Raw genomic sequence first — 17,539 nt, forward strand, 5'->3', positions numbered from 1 at the left:
ATGAAAGTTTTCCAATGAAAACACTCTAATTTTGCAATGTGTACCTCAATTTTGTGAAAATAAACAGCTGAGTATACTGGAACAATCTTAATTCTGTTCAACTCCTTAAAATGATATTACATATCAAAGAGTACACCTTTAAACTACTAATGGAGGAAAATAAAATAACTCAAGGAGAGCAAGCAGACAGCTGGAATTTTTGGGAAATGTCTGTGGTATTTGGGTTTATTTTTAAGGGAAAGAAAAATTTCCCATTAAATTTTATAACACAATAACACTTTTAAAATTTATACTCAAAAGGAATCTTTATAATGCTGTTGTAAAACTCAGATTATATTTTATTCATGAATTACAGATTTCTTTTTTGATGACGGTGGTTAGGGTAAGAAGCGGCTTTTAAAGCTTTATTTATCTCTTTTAATTACCTCCTTCTCCTGTCTCAATGCTCACACTTACACTCACTTTAAAAAATTTTTATCTTTCATGGGATCTATATCTAAATAACACCACATCATATGTAAATTAAGAAACATTCCAAATATTCTCCGGGACATTGAAAGGAAATCAAGCAAAACATTCTGTAATGTGTAGGCAACTTTAAAAGTGCTTGAGGCAGAAGCAAAAAAAAAAAAAAAAAAAAAAGTGAGAGAAAGAGGCTTTCTAGCCTGTGTCTTTTTTAGTTAGATGTTTCAGAAGATGAAGAAGTTTTAATTATGTGCTTCCTTAGAGTGGGATATTAATTCCTCTGAATCATTCTCTCCAATTTTGAGTCCCACTCTCATTTTTCTCTCCCTCTTCTTTTCTCCTGGTTTTTCCCCCTCCCTCTTTGCCTTTTCTCCTCCCTCTTTTTCCTCCCTCCCCTTTCCTTCTCCCACAAAAAGCCAGAATTGCTTGGTGGTAATTCCCTAGAATTGAGCAGGATTGAACTGGGGGTCACTCTGGCTTTGTACTGTTCCCTTTCTTATCTAACCTGAATATCCTTGGATCTGTAAGACTTTTTCTGATCCATATCACAGCCTTTTTCTCTCCTCACCGTTGCCAGTGGGATTTCTCGTGGGCTTTTGGAGAGGTAGAAGGCATACTTGTGAATGTCAAAAGAGCTGTATTCCTGTATTCTGTTTCAACCCTGAGGAGAGGCACTGTGCTAGTGAGGAAAGAACACCCAATCCTAGTCAAAGGACTGAGTTCAATTCAGCCTCACAAGAGGCTCTAAGTATGATCTTAGACAAGGAAACTTCAGGCCCCAGTTTTCCCATCTAGAAAATGAGAGTGGTTAGAACTATATCACACTGAGGATTATGTGAATTTATATATACGTATATAAAGCCATGCACCCAAATGCTGTTTACAGCATTCTGTGATGAATTCCCTATTTCAGTTGGTACCATTTATTCACAGACAATCACAGGTATTCAGAGATTGTAAGAATTATGGTAGCAATTGCTTACTATAGTTTGTTTATTCCATAAGAGTGGCTTTCATTTCTTTTTAAAAAAGAGACCTCTCCGTTGGATTTTCATTATAATATGTTTCACCTGCCACATTTTCTGAATTTTTCCATGTCTTGAAGCCTTTGTGATGGTGTTTCATAATCAACCTGCAGGTTGTCAGAATCAGTGGAGCATGCCATTTACTGCTTGTCTTAGATACACTCAATGATTCTTTCTTTCCTGAGTGCTTCAAGTTTTGGCTTTAAAGGTCCTCCTTTGTTTTAATAGATTTTCCATTAGTGTCTGCTTATGTAATTTTATCTCCATTTCTAATTGTGAAATTTGTTGCATAGATGTAAATTTTCTTTCAGTATTATTCAGAGAGAAGATAATGGTTGATACCCAAAAGAGGAGGCTAAAAATGCCTTTTAAAATTCTTACTATATTTTGGTGATTTTTACCAATGACATTATTGTATAGTTGTGGTCATTATACCGTTTATTAAAAATATTTATTTGAAATTACTGTATGAATGCCAATCTCTGAATAACATCTTTGCAAATATAGCATGTTATTTTGTCAGTCCAAATGTGTGCTAAATACTAATTCATGTTGTTAAATGTGGATATAATTCTCTTGCTAAGGATACTCATTTATCAAAGTAAAGTAACATTTTAATATTTTTCAAGACAACTATTTTTAAATATTTATTAGAGAAACTGTTCTAGGAGAAAAATTAAGATAAGGTATTATGTATTTTACTCTGTTATGGACACATACATATTTGGATATCAGATAGTTTCATATCAAATTACATATCTTTGTACTCAATAAATATTAGAAAAACTGTTTACTCATCTGTAAAATATAAATAATAGCATCTTCTCATTGAGTTACTTTGAAAATAAATAAAAATAATACCTATGTGCAGGACTTAACCTAGTGTCTACCATAATGTAAGCACATAATGAATACTTGATACTGTGATTGAGTACATGCTATGACTATAACCCAGAATAAGACAATAGGAACATAAAAATAGAAATGATCATCATTTTAGATAGGGGAAAACAGAAGGGAAATACAGAGAAATGACATCATTGTGTTTGAGACCATATGGTATCAGAATTGGAATAGAAGGAAACTGGAGTTGGGGGAGGGAACTGGAAGAGTGTTGGGGGTTTGGGAATGAAGAGGTGATACTAAGTTGGGTTTGGGAATATATTGGATTTAAAGTGATAGAAAGTAATTGTAGTGAAGATGGACTGTAGTCATCTCATGAATTGGACCAGAACTTTAACATTGTTCATTTAGTTTTCCAAGAGATATTTATTGTGGGCCAATACTATGTGCTAGATAATGTGCATTGGTACAGTAACCAAGGTACAGTAAACCAAGGATGGAAATACATAAATTTGTGAGTCGGTTTTCTGAGTGAAAGTTAGAAATAAGGAACAATGTACTAGGCATGAAGTGTTGGTTAGTGATTACAAATAGGAGAGGAGAAAAGAAAAGTCCCCAATGACACAAGACTAGAGGCTGAAGACATATCAAGAGAGTGCTGCATGAGGGGAGAAGACAATTTTAAGACATTGTGATTTCCAGAAGAATCACTTTTATATAAATTGAATGCTTTCTAGAGCTTAAGATCATTCTTATACGTTTCAGTAACAGAAAATGAAGATAAAGATAGATTATTCTTGGCTTTTTACCTATTTACACATGAAAATGATTACATACATCTACTTATTCTAGTGTGATATTATTTTCATTAAAATAAAGGTATTGAAGGAATTGTTCAATGAACAAAGAAAACTGTACTTTTGACTAAATTGTAATTAAGTATGCTTGAACATTTTTAAATGCTTAGTTCTGTAATTTTCTGCACAATATGTAGTAAACCAGACATATTTCCAATAAACACTGCTTACCTTCTTTTTGTTTCCATGTTTAATAGCCAAGGTCGGTCTTTCTTTCTTTCTTTCTTTCTTTCTTTCTTTCTTTCTTTCTTTCTTTCTTTCTTTCTTTCTTTCTGTTTTTCTTTCTTTCTCTCAGAAAAGAAAAAACAAGCCTTGGATTCTTGTTTCAGTAGCTACGTGCAAACAAAATGGAAAAAAAAAAACAGAGAAAAGTCCTCCACAATAAATCGTAATGGACATATAATCTGTATAACACAAAACTTAGTCACCAAACGATACTTGAAATGCTGCTAGATCAGTTCGAATCAGCAAATATGTATTGACTTCCCATTTTTTAGCACTATGTTAGGTGCTACAGACCACAAGCTCACAATCTTCAAATTAAGGAGACAGTTATATAAATGATATAAAGGAGAATCTGTCCATCACAGTGAGACATCCAAATGGCTATGAAGATTCCAAGGAGAGACAGAGCATCTGGTTGAGAGAGAGCAAGAAGAAATTCCTAGAGAAAGTGGAATTAGAGAAGAACGGGGAGTAAGAAATGAGAGTAATGCCAGGCTCTGGATGAGGAACAACATGGGCAAAGACATGGAGACAAGCTTGGTGTGTGGTGTTCCTAGGGAATTATTGTCCTGTTGACTGAAGAAAAAGGGACATAAAAGTGGAAGACTGATAGGAGATTTGGATAGAGAGGAATATGTCGGGACATACTGTGAGTGCTATCATGAGGAAATTCGGATTGATTCAATAGGCAATTAAGAGCCATTAATGGATTTTGAGTAGGGGAATAACATTACTGGAGCAGCAATTTAGAAGACTGATTTGACACCAATGCATAGTATATTCTGGAATGAAGACAAATGGCAATTGGAGAAACTGGCTGGGAACTTATTGTTATAGTTTAGCAGTTAATGAAAGTCTGAACCAGCATGGAATGAAAATGAAAGAATCTATATATGGGTCTTCCAAGATGCAGATATTCAGGAACATTCCATACATCCAAAGTTTACATCTGTATAGTATTTTAAATTTCCATTTGCCCTCAGATATTTGGCACAGATCTGAGAGTAACCTTATTGGCACAGGTGATTCTCAGCTGCAGAGCACCACTTTTGTCTGTATTAATGGTGTCTTCTCTTCTTTACAAGGCCACCAAAGTGGATGCATAATTAAAATTTGTTGCTGTTTCTACTCTACTTGTCCTGGACGCTCATGCAGCCAAATTTCACTGGGGACCCAGGACCACACAAAACAGTATGGTGTTATGAACTGGTTGCCCCAGGAGTTTTAGAAAGTCTTCTTAATTACTTTTAAAAGGCAGCAGCTCTCCTCACCCACTGTAACTTGAACGTTGCATGTTTGGCCTCTAGGATCAGTCCTCAAATGCATCTCTACCTAGTATTCCATCAGGAGCAATTGGTATATTTGAAAATGTATTGCTTTATTTAATTTTCATGAAGCTCAGTTTCCCACGTAGTAAAGACAATAATCACTGAGCAAAAATAATTTCAGTTATTCTTATCACATTGTCTATTCATCTATTGTATCTTTGCAATATTAAAATGCATTTAATTATAATAAAACATTTAACACAAGTAACTGGAAAACAAAAATCTTTCTCAACTGATTATTCTTAGTCTTGCTTTTATCTCCCTTTTACCTAATAAAAGCAAGTTTAGTTTTCTTCATTTATGAATCCAATAAACATCATAGACTCAACTTCCTGATATTTATGCTCTATGAGGGTTTCTCCACCACACAAATTTATGTCCACTGAGAGCATCTTATCTCTGGCTCTGACACTTTTGGCCTGGAACTAATCACTGCCATTGACCATTGCATCTGGGATGCATTAGACTCTGTCCCTAGGTACTTCAAGATTTTATTGTACAACACCATTTAACAAATTATTTTATTAATAACCCAAACCCTGTGAATCAAGGTACATTTTAAAGCCTAATAAAATTATGGTTTGGGAGGCCAAGGTGGGAGGATCACTTGAAGCCAGGAGTTTGAGACCAATCTGAGCAGCACAGTGAGACTCCATCTCTGCAAAAATAAAAAATAGAAAACATTAGTTGGGTGTGGTGGTGAATGTCTATAGTCGTAGCTACTCAAGAGATTGAGGCAAGAGGATAGTTTGAGCCCAGGAGCTTGAGGTTATGGTGAATTATGATTGCACCACTGCACTCCAGCCTGAATGGCAGAGCAAGACCCTGCCTCTAAAACTAAAATAAATGGAAATAAAATAAGATAGAAAATAAAATTAAAATGATGGCATGGGAGACCACTCACATTTCACAAATTTGTTTTAGCCTCTACACAAATACTAGTAATTAAATCATATTTTTAAATTGTAAGATTTAGAAATGTGGATATGATTTTCCATATGTAAGAGAATCACAATTTTTTCTCATCCTCTATAAAAAATTCGTCCCCTGATTAATTCACCCAGTTGACAAATAGATACTTTTTCAATGAAATATATTTAAGTATTATAGTGCACTTTCTCAGACCGCAAGAGGTTATTTATTTTACTTCTGAAGGTTTTGAAGTTTGCCTTATAGACTATAAGTGCCTAAGGAAAGAAACAGGGTCTTGTTCACCTGCAGTGGTTCCTGAGAGATGCTCAGAAGTTTACTCAGAGTTGCATAATGTGCCAAGACTATAAAATTTTTTTCCTCAAACTAAAGCCTTTGTAGGTAGAAATCTATAGCTTATTTGCAAATGATGCTATGCTATGTTATAGTTACAGCTTTTATATTTGTCGAACTTGTATAATTGTTACAATTTTATAAGAGAATTTAATGCAGACTATAAAGCAACATTAGTTTATCTTTGATATTCCCAAATCTACCTATTCTCACTTGTTATTCATACTTTGTGACTTCTCCAACCTCACTTTTCTTGGGAAGGTCCACAGAATCTGGTGCATTGAGGCCACATTAAGATGTAAATGATTACCAGACTTCTGAAATATTTGCATTTTTATCCACAACTTAGATTCAAGTGAGTCATAGCTATGTTTTGTATTCTGGGCATCTGCAGGCCAGGAAGTATGATGGGCAGCCCAAGAAGTTCTCCTGAAACTCTTGAAATCCTTCCCTTTTGGGCTTAGAACATTGATAAAGATTCAGTCTGAATTCCAAAATGTCTGTTTTGAGAGAATAAATGCCCAGGAAGACCCTTTGAAAATAAAATGGGTTTGTTCTACAAATTAGATATTTATGTATGTCAAGTTAAATAGTTAATTACTTCATTTTTGGTGATGTGTAAAGAATTTAATTTTATTTATTTTTTATTTATTTTTTTGAGACGGGGTCTTGCTCTGTCACCCAGGCTGGAGTGCAGTGGCATGGTCTTGGCTCACTGCAACCTCCGCCTCCCAGATTCAAGCGATTCTCTTGCCTCAGCCTCCCAAGTAGCTGGGATTACAGGCGCCCACCACCATGCCCAGCTAATTTTTATATTTTTTGTAGAGATGGGGTTTCATCATGTTGGCCAGGCTGGTCCCAAACTCCTGACCTCAAGTGATCCACCTGCCTCAGCCTCCCAAAGTGCTGGGATTACAGGAGATATATATATATATATATATATATATATATATATATTTCTTTTTTTTTTTTTTTTTTGAGACAGGGTCTTGCTCTGTCAGCCAGGCTGGAGTGCAGTGGCACGATCTCACCTCACTGCAACCTCCGTCTCTTGGGCTCAAGCAATTCTCCTGACTCAGCCTCCCAAGTAGCTGGGATTATAGGCATGTGCCACCAAGCCTGGTAACTTTTGTATTTTTCGTAGAGACGGGGTTTCACCATGTTAACCAGGCTGATCTCGAACTCCTGAACTCAGGTAATCCACCTGCCTCAGCCTTCCAAAGTGCTGGGATTACAGGCATGAGCCACCTCGCCCAGCCTACCCAAATATATTTCATGATACACATTTCTTAGAATCATGAATTTTTTTACAGTTGTTCATGGCTTTAAAAATTAATGTGAGATTTCTAAGCGTATTTAGAATCCAGACATTTCCAAAGTATGCTATACATACAGCTTAGCAGTTAGGCGGATATTGTAAGGATTTTTTAAACGTCTCCATTAATGGGAAAGATTAGTTTACCTACATTTAAGATTGCCTTCTTGCAACTTTCCGTCTCTCATTTGAGCCTTATTCTGCACAATATAATTTAATCAATAGTAATCCACTTTTAAATTTCCACCCATATCTCTCCTCTTGTTTATCCAACTGTCTTATTAATATTTCCAAGGATGGCTATAGACATTTCTGCCTGAATATGCACAAAGCCAACTTCCTGTTTGTCCTCATCCCCTCATTCCAAACTTGCACCTGTATAATCATCCTCATCTATGTATCTTGCCACACCCAACTCCATTTTTCTAGCCACTCAGACAAAAACAACCCAACAAAAAGGCAAACAAACAACCATCTATCTTAGTTCATTCGTGCTGCCATAACAAAATACCATAGACTGGATAATTTATAAATAATATAAATTTATTTCTCAGATTTCTGGAAGCTGGGAAGTCCAAGATCAGAACACCAGCAAATCTGGTGTCTGGTGAGGGCTACTCTTTGCTTCCAAGATGGTGCCTTGTTACAGCGTCCTCTGAAGGGAGCTAATGCTGTGTCCTCACGTGGAAGAAGGAATGGAAGGGCAAAAAAGGGATTAGGGTGCTCCTTTCAACCTCTTTCATAAGGTCACTGAATCTTTTCTTGAAGCCTTTGCCCTCATGACTTAATTACCTCCAAAAGGCCTTGCCACTTGGTATTATCACTTAGGAGATGGATTGTCAATATATAAATTTGGAGGGATACATTTAGAACATAACATCCCCTCGGTCCCCCATAAAAAGCAACAATTTTGAATTATCTTGTCCATTTTTTTTCTTTTTGAAAATGCCATGTCCAATTGAAAAAATAATCCTTCATGATATCTCTATAGCTGTTCCACTTCTAACCACCTTCTCCACTTTCATCTTGGTAGTTTCTGCAGTGGCTGCCTACAGAGTTTCCTACTTCCGTTCTTGTCCCTTGTGGGCTGTTTTCAACACTGAAGCCAGGGCAAACCTTTTAAAACCTAAGCCAGGTCATATATTTCCTCTGTTGAGGATGTTTATGCAGTATTACTGAAGTGTTATGAATATTATTAATAATAGTATAAGCTAATGTGTGTTGATCACTTACTGTGTAGCGGAGCCTGTGCTAAAATAGTACAAGCCAATTCTCATTTTATCCCCACCACAACCTCTTATTATTCCTATTTTACGCATGAGAAACTGAGCTATAGAAAGATTGAACAATTTCTCAAGATCACTTAAATTATGAGGTGGCAGAGCTATCTTTGAGCTTAAGCTGTCAGATTCTAGAGCGCGGACATGAAAAAACTAAGCTCAACGTTCTCTCCTTTCTTTGTAACTGTTTAACCTCTTAACATGGTGTACTCAAAGTCTGTCTGATAATCCCTTTTTATCAATGAAAAGGCCAACAATAACATGTGCCATATTTTGAAGGACAGCTTTGTAATGAAGTTTCTTAGCATCCTGTTTCTTAAGAAGTAGTTAGCAGTACACTGAGTAAATACCAAATATTTCTCTTGACATTGATGGTCCCAGCAGCATTTCAGTGTCCTGGAGCAACTCCTACTAAGTTTTAAAGTTTATCTTGCACTTCACTCCTCATTAAAATTCTACTATTGATGTCCTATTTTGACTTTTAATCATAATTTGTCCTTTTAAAATCGTTGCTCATTCAGGCAATAAGTGAGTATAAGTAATAAATGCTGTTTTCAGAAAATTGCATTAATAAATTCTGTTCTTCATGAGAACTAACAGGTACTAAAATGAATGTAATTGTAGATAAAGAAGAATTTGTTCAGTTGTGAAGTGGTACTGTGTTTTATCAGACTAGTAATGATGGCCGGAACCAAAGTTATTATAACCTAAATATTGGCATATAATAAAAAGTACTCTTTAAAATTTATAGAGGTCTCGTGTGTAGGTGACAAAATTTTTAAAATCATACTTTTTTTCATAAAGTTTAAACAAATATAAATTTCATCCACTACCCAGTTTTAAAATATTTATTATTTTCCAATATTTCAGATATTCATGTCTAAATCATTGTCCAAAGGAAACTCATTTTATATATATATAGATATTTAACCCTCTTGTCGAGAACTGAGCCACTAATGTGTTATTTAATACTTATTTTCTTAGAAATGTAATATTCTATGTAATTATTATTTATATGTAAGTTATAATAACACATTGAGAATTTACCAAGTGGAGTACAACATAATATTGACATGAGTTTCTATCTTAAAGTATTTCTAAAACTATCTCCATAGTTTTTCTTTAGTCCTATCATGCAGGCTTATCAGCTTACTTAGCATGATGACTGTTTCACAATTATACAATTAATAAAAAGTGAATGCCTTCCTTGAGGTACAGGAGTTACTCTAGAAAAATATAAGTTAACCCACCATCCATAATATTCTCCAATTACTGTAACATAATTGAGAATACATAGAAGATTTTTTTCCCCCATAGGAGTCAGTTTCTTACCCTATGTTTTCCATTTATTCAGCCTGACTTTTTTAGTATTGATGTAGGCTTGGAAATGTTTTTACTATTGCCTTGCATTTTCCATGACACACACCCAATATGTATCACTAGAGTGTAGTGATTAGATGAGATTTAGAGACACGAAGATTGGTATTTAAAGGCTGCCTGTGACTTAACTAGTTTCGTTGGCTTGTTATTTGGTCAGTTTATTTAATCTCCCTAGGCTTGTTCTTCATGGGTTCATATATGTAAAGCATTTAGCATACAATGGTGCATAATGGACCATTTTTCTGCATTTACAGCATCTCATCAATGGGCTAGAATAAGCTTCTTTAAATGAAAAACTGGACTGTTTCCAAATTATTTATTTATGTTTAGCCATCACAGCACCCAATAGAGAGTGTCACATTCCAAATGAACTTATGTGATAGACGTGGCGCAGTGCTCATGCTTTCCCATACAACCCATCTTTTTTCATGCAGTGCTTGGTTCATATTTTCTTCCTTCTCCTAAACCTCTTTTTGGCATAATCTTTCTTCTTATTTCTTTCCTCATCTGATGCATAACTGTTTCCCTATTTAGAAAGCAATCTTTATTATTACTTCTTTTCCTCTCAGCACATTTATATCTTAAACCTTATTTTTTGGTGCAGCTGAGGAGAATAAATTCTATTGCCATGTAAGCACATTTACTTCAGTCACAATTTATCCTTAATATTTTTAATGATCAAAAGTACTAGCCATGAAAAATAGGTATTTTATGTCCTAGGAATAAGAGGAAAAATAAATAAAATTTTGTACTTTCCTTGTATAGTAAAATATCTGTGGCTTGTTTCTTTTTAATTCTCTCTAGCCAATCAGAAATGTGGTGATGATATGATAACATAAATAACTTTTGTCTGGAATGTTTTTATTGAAAAGCAGATGTGAATCAGCTACTAGTAGACAGATATCATTACACCATGCCCATGAGAGACAAAAAAGAAATTAAAAATTAAATAATATTCACAAATAGCTAAACTAAAGCAAGTAAGGCATCAAAAACTCAGGTTAACTTGGAAATAACTTTTTTTTTTTTTACAGTACCTAAGTAATATTTTTCTTTTCCCTTTAGAAAGGCTCCTGACATTGTTTAGCAAATACAATATTGTGGCCAACTTAAGAACTAAATCACTGTTCATCTTTTTAGGAGATTGCTTTGTTGTGTTACTGTTTTGTTTTGTTTAAGCTGCCCTAATTATTAGTAAGAGAAAAACAAAGAAGGCTATTTTGAGAGCTACAAATATGCATCATACAAATATAATGATCTAGAATAATTGCTGATTAATAAATAAACCGCATTTATTGCTTATACTCACTGATACTACTTTCTATGCGTATCAGTGAGTGTATGTTGCTCTTTTAAAAACCTTCCAAGATAAAATATTTTAAAGGTCTTCCAGAAAACTCATTCCTGATACAATAGTATTTGCTTGAGAGTTAAAATAATCCTGTTTCTCAAGAACAGAAAACCGAACACTGCATGTTCTCTCTTGTAAGTGGGAGTTGAACAATGAGAACACGTGGACATAGGGAGAGGAACATTACACACCAGGGACTGTCAGCGGGTGGGGGGCTAGGGAAGGGATAGCATTAGTAGAAATACCTAATGTAGGTGATGGGTGCAGCAAACCACCATGGCACGTGTATACCTATGTAACAAACCTGCACGTTCTGCACATGTATCCCAGAACTTAAATATAATTTTAAAAAATCGTGTTTCTAAGGAGGCCTAAAGTTTCATTTTATTAAGATCTGTCAAGGATGTAAAGCATTAAATACTGCAATTATAATTATATTTGGTAATCATATTTGGTATTTTGCCCCCTACAATGTTGACTGAGACTAAACTAGTCTTCCTAAGAGTGAGTACACCAAAAATTTAGGTAACAACCTGGTTACCTTAATTGCTGCTTAAAATTAGTTCTTAGGAAGTCACACTTCTCTAAAATTAAATGAAGTTTTTAAAAAAGTAATATTCAGATTTTGGTTATAAGTACAAAGCTGTAAGTCAAGAATAAATCTGAAATTGGCATAATTTATGCTATGTCCAAAAGATCCCAAATACAAGTTCCCAAAAAAGGAAATTAAAGTTTAGGAATATGACCTAAGTATAGTGCTTTCCCATTAAAGTTTGGAGCTTTTAAAATGCATTCTTCAATTCCAAAATAAGACTTTCTTTCAAAGGCACTTCTTTTTCAAATTTTATGGTGTGAAACACAAAATATATTCTTTAAAAAAAAAGTACTTCTAGTGTTCTCAACCATTCTTTATATGTGTGTTGACAGTGTGTCCTACGCTTTAAATCTTCAAGTATATTATCTGTACTCACTTTGGCTATCTATTTTCAGACCATCCAGTTTCAGATTTTGTTTGGAAATATTTCTCTGGACCATCACCCTGCTCCCCAGAGTTTCTAATTCTAACTCATGACCTTGTTTCCTTCCTCCCCCTTCAACCTGTTACAATTTCCTAAATACTTTGCACATTTACCTGTAAAAGCTGCTGACTTCAAAAGGACTTTAAACATTATTCCAAAGTGCTAGTGGACATGGAATTCAGGAGTGACCAGAAAGTGTTAGGAGGGGATGTAGATAATGAATCCTATGTGATGGGGAAGTGCAAGAAAGGAGTGCAGAGTTGGAGTCTAAAGTTAATACAAAAAAGGAAAAGTTCACACAGTTAAATTTATTCCTGAAATCTCTTAAAACGTCGGGTTCCTTGACAAATAACAAAATGTATTCTAAAAACACAGTTTGTATTAATGAAATATAATTTTAGTAAATATTATTTGGAAATCAGGCCGGGTGCGGTGGCTCATCCCTGTAATCCCAGCACGTTGGGAGGCTGAGGCAGGCAGGTCACTTGAGGTCAGGAGTTTGAAACCAGCCTGGCCAACATGGCAAAGTCCTGTCTCTACTAGAAAAAACAAAAATTAACTGGGTATGGTGGCACATGTCTGAAATCCCAGCTACTCAGGAGGCTGAGGCAGGAGAGTCCCTTGAACCTGGGAGGCAGAGCTTGCAATGAGCTGAGATTGCACCCACTGCACTCCAGCCTCGGCAACAGAGAAAGACTCTGTCTCAAGAAAAACAAACAAACAAACAAACAAAAAACACAAAAGCTATATAAGAGAAGCAGGGAAAATAAACTGAGCTCATGAAATGACAGTTTGAGAAAGTAATATCATCAAATGACTCGATGTAAGGCCATGACTCAAAGGAATTTCATTGGGATAATGTGAGTTAAATAAATACAAAAGAAATAGGACATTATTCAAAACTGTTACTGTCATTTTTACCATTAAATGTAATTGTCATTAATCTCATAAATCTCCCCTATTGAATTCCTGATAACAAAGTAATTAGCTACATAGACATTTTATCAACTAGGTAGGCAGACTGTAGTTTACAAGTACAAATATATTTTTGCGTAAAAGCATTGTTTTTGTGAATAAAATAAAGCCTTCAAAATTATGTAACTGCCTGGGTGTGGTGTCTCACGCCTGTAATCCCAGCACTTTGGGAGGCCACGGTAGGTGTATCACTTGAGGTTCAGAGTTGGAGACCAGCCTGGCCAACATGGTGAAACCCTGTCTCTGCTAAAAATACAAAAATTAGCCAGGCGTGGTGGTGCACGCCTGTAGTCCCAGCTACTCAGTAGGCTGAGGCAAGAAAATCACTTGAACCTGGGAGACAGAGGCTGCAGTGAGCCAAGATCATGCCACCTCCAGCCTGGACGACAGAGTAACACCCTGTCAAAAAAAAAAAAAAAATCTCAGTTTTAAGACTGTGAGTTTTAAGACTGTGAGTTGAGGATAAAACCCATTTGTGTAATATGGCGTTTTAAAAGTAAGTACCAGAGTCTAAATCTATTGTCATCATTTAAATCCACCCAAGATTTACCAAGAATTTCTGAAAAGAAAATCAATAGCATTCTGGTAAACTTCTAACTAGTTCTGTATGGATTATTCACATTATAGATTGGCCATTACATAAGAAACAACTCCCAAATCAGGACTCACATGGGGGCATTAGAAGCACAGTCTCTGCCCAAAGCAACCAGACTACTTCCTTTCTTTCCATATAACTATATTTTTCATGGATAGTCCCTGTTTTCAAATTTCCACTTGTTTACCCTCGTTGGCACAGATCATAAAGAGTTGCCGCATGAGGGTGATTATAGGGTGCCAGAAGTTATATAACGCACACTCTGTTGTCTTTGAGGTAATAGCCCTAGGAGGCCACACCACTGCTATATTATATTACAGGGTGGCTATTTCTTAACCTCTTTGGAATTGACTCAGAATCTCTTAATGAACTACATAGGAATTTTAGTCATTATTTGGCTTCTGGTCATGAATAAAATTACCCCAAACCTGTTACCCACCTTACTCACTACTCTTGGCTTTTCATGACCTCATATTTGTTTCCGTAATCAGAATAATAGGAAACAATTCTAAACCAGGAGTTCTATAAATGGGTTCAGCTGTGGGAGTAAAATAGGAGTAATTTCATAGCTTCTCCGTATAATTGCACTGTATCTGTAAGAGTATAAGACGTCAATCTTAAAAGATTTGAGGAGGTTATTTCCACACGTTAAAAGGTAAAGTTAAATATCATTCATTTTTCAGAGGTAAATAATGATAAATAGAGAGAGATATACATCACGATATTAAAAAGGACTTTAATGTTATAATTTAAAAAGTCTCTAAACTTGTATTCATTTTAGTGGTGTATGAAAGGAAAATAACAACTGGAATAAATTTACGTATTGATTTGTGGAGAAGTCACATCTTATCCCAAAATCATGACATTATCAATTAATCAATATCACTATCATAAAACTGAATGACTTAAAAATGAAAGAGCATTTAATATTTTTCGCCAAATTTAATAGGCTAAGTGGTTTACTTTAAACTCTGTTTTGAATCAATTTAGATTCATAAGTTTGAATCTCATTTGTGCCTTTAAAAAATTATTTAATTTCTTTTTAAGTGACTTAATGTATTGAAATTATACCTAATGGCTAATTTGTAACGAAATTATTCAAAATACTTACAAAATTTACTCTAAAGTGATCTGAAATACAGATTTATTTATTGAATGTTAACATGAAGTTTTGAGAAATATGTTAATAATGTACTAAAGTAAAATGCTAGTATTTTATTATGAACGTTTACACTTAAAAACCTTGAGAGCGCATTATCATAAAATTCACAATAAAGTGTAAAGTCCAGTAAGAAACTTATTAAGTATATTCATGATATAATGGTGAACTAACTCCTAGGGTTCCAACTAAATGTGCAATTAGTAGGTTATGGTTTCCATCTTTTACAATTACATGTTCCATTGTTTATAGATATACTACAATAAACATTCCTAAAATACTGGTCATGATAAATTAGCAAAGAAATCAATTGAACAACTTTTAAAAGATGTGTGCTACTATAACTTTAGCAAATATTCATTAGGAAATAAATGAAATACTTTTTTTTCCAAAGAAGATGTGAGAAACAGCTTCTGATAAGAAATATCTGGTGTCTGCTGCTACTCTCCTGCCACTCTGTCCCCACATCTGTTTTCAGTTGCCTTTACAACAAATCTTTAGGCTAGCTCAGCTCAAAAATTGGATCTCATCAAGCAAGGGGAGTGGAATGGGCTTGATCTATCAAATTAAGGCAGCCACCAAAGATGACTTAAGCCTCACCTCTGTCTCTGCTCTAGAGTTAGGCACCATTAAGCCTCCTATTGTACTTGTGTTGATCACTCAGATTCGTATCCCGACTTCACCCTGCATTGCCCTATCCAGGGGAATTCAGGCCTTTGCCTTTTTTTGTTTTGAAAGCTGACAGTTCAGGAATAAGAAAATTGAAAATCACCATTAGATAAATACTATAGAAATAGTTATTGATAGCAAGATCTACCAGTGGGTATTAAAATAAGTGGATAAGAGATGAAGGAGAAATAGGATATTTATATTGTCTCAAAGTATTTCACCCAAGATATTTATTAATTACGAAGAAAAAGATAGTCACTTTACAGTGAAAAAATCAAGCAGGCACCAGTTGATGATTCGGTTAATGTCAACAGTAACAGGATACATGTATATCAAATGGTTGAGGTTAATATCAACAGTAATAAAATATATCCATATTATGTTTCCTAATGTAATAGTAATAGGGCATATTGAAATGATGTATCCCTATATGATGGTATTCATGTTAACAATGCATAATCTTAATCTAATGAGAAAATATCAGATGAGTGCAAGCTGAGAAACATTTTACAAAATAACTGACCAGTAATCTTCAAAAATTTCAAGGTCATGAAAGGCAAGGAAAGACCAAGAGACTATCACACATTGGAGGAGATTAAGGAGATATGACGAACAATTACAATGTGGGATCTTGGTTTGGATCTTGGAACAGAATAAGGACATTATTGAAAAAACCTTGAAATTCAAATAAAATTTGTAGTTAGTTAATACTATAATAATATTAATTCCTTGGTTTTGATAAATGTACTATGATTATATAAGAAGTTGATATTGGGAAGGCTGGGGAAAGTGTATAGAAACTCTCCTATACACGATAGTATAGGGTGTACAATTTTTGCCTCTTTTTCTATAATTCTTAATAAGTTCAAAATTTTAAAAGTTATTTCTTAAAAAAGGAAAGTTGACAGCCCAAATCAATATAATTCAACTGCCTTGACTAAACATAATTACTGAGCATCAACTCTGTGTTAAGCATTGCAGAGGACACGATGATGAGAAAACGGAATTTCTGCCTTCAAACAATTTACAGTTTGGTGAGAGCAATGAAATAAATTAAGGTAGCTATATGAGAGTTGGCACAAAGAGGACAGAAATGACCTCCTGTTGGGACTCTGTGTGTGTGTGTGTGTTTTGGGTGAGGTGGTAGATTTAGAAAAGTTTTTTTGTGAGCATAACATGAACTAGAACTTGATTACTCCAGGTGTAACCAGAACTTGGTTACTCCAGGTGATTCATTAGTAGATGTCTTGGTCAGGTCAGGCTGCCATAACAAAATTCCATAGACTGGATGGCTTAAACAATGGAAACCTCACAGTTCTGGAGGCTGGAAGTTTCAGATCTTGGTGCTGGCTGATGTGGTTACTGGGGAGGCCCTCTTTCTGGGAGCTCATGTGCTCTCTCCCCACCATGTGAGAACATGGCAAGAAGGCAGCCACCTACAAACCAGAAAGAAGGCCTCCTCAGTAACCACATCAGCCAGCACCAAGATCTGAAACTTCCAGCCTTCTTAGAAGGACATTAGTCCTATTGGATTATGGCCAGGCCCTATAGACCTTCTTTAACCTTAATTACCTTCATACAGGCCCTGTTTTCAAATATACTTATTGGGGATATGGACTGCAATGTATGAATTATGGAGGGACACACACATTTAGTCTGTGACATTCCACCCCTGGCCCCCCAAAATTTATGTCCTTTTTTAGTGCAAAATGCATTCATTCCATCCTATCAGCCCCAAAAGTCTTAATGCATCAAGCATCAACTCTAAAGTCTAAATTCTAAAATCTCAT

At 35.1% G+C, this 17,539-nt stretch overlaps 1 protein-coding gene across 5 annotated transcripts in view; it reads left to right on the plus strand.

Moving 5' to 3' along the window:
- The window catches only part of KCNQ5 (potassium voltage-gated channel subfamily Q member 5), a 572,959-nt gene that overhangs the window by 33,177 nt on the left and 522,243 nt on the right, over window positions 1-17,539 (plus strand). The window lies entirely within an intron of this gene.

Source organism: Pan troglodytes, chromosome 5, assembly GCF_028858775.2.
Source record: "Pan troglodytes isolate AG18354 chromosome 5, NHGRI_mPanTro3-v2.0_pri, whole genome shotgun sequence".
In the NCBI taxonomy this organism is placed as follows: domain Eukaryota; kingdom Metazoa; phylum Chordata; class Mammalia; order Primates; family Hominidae; genus Pan; species Pan troglodytes.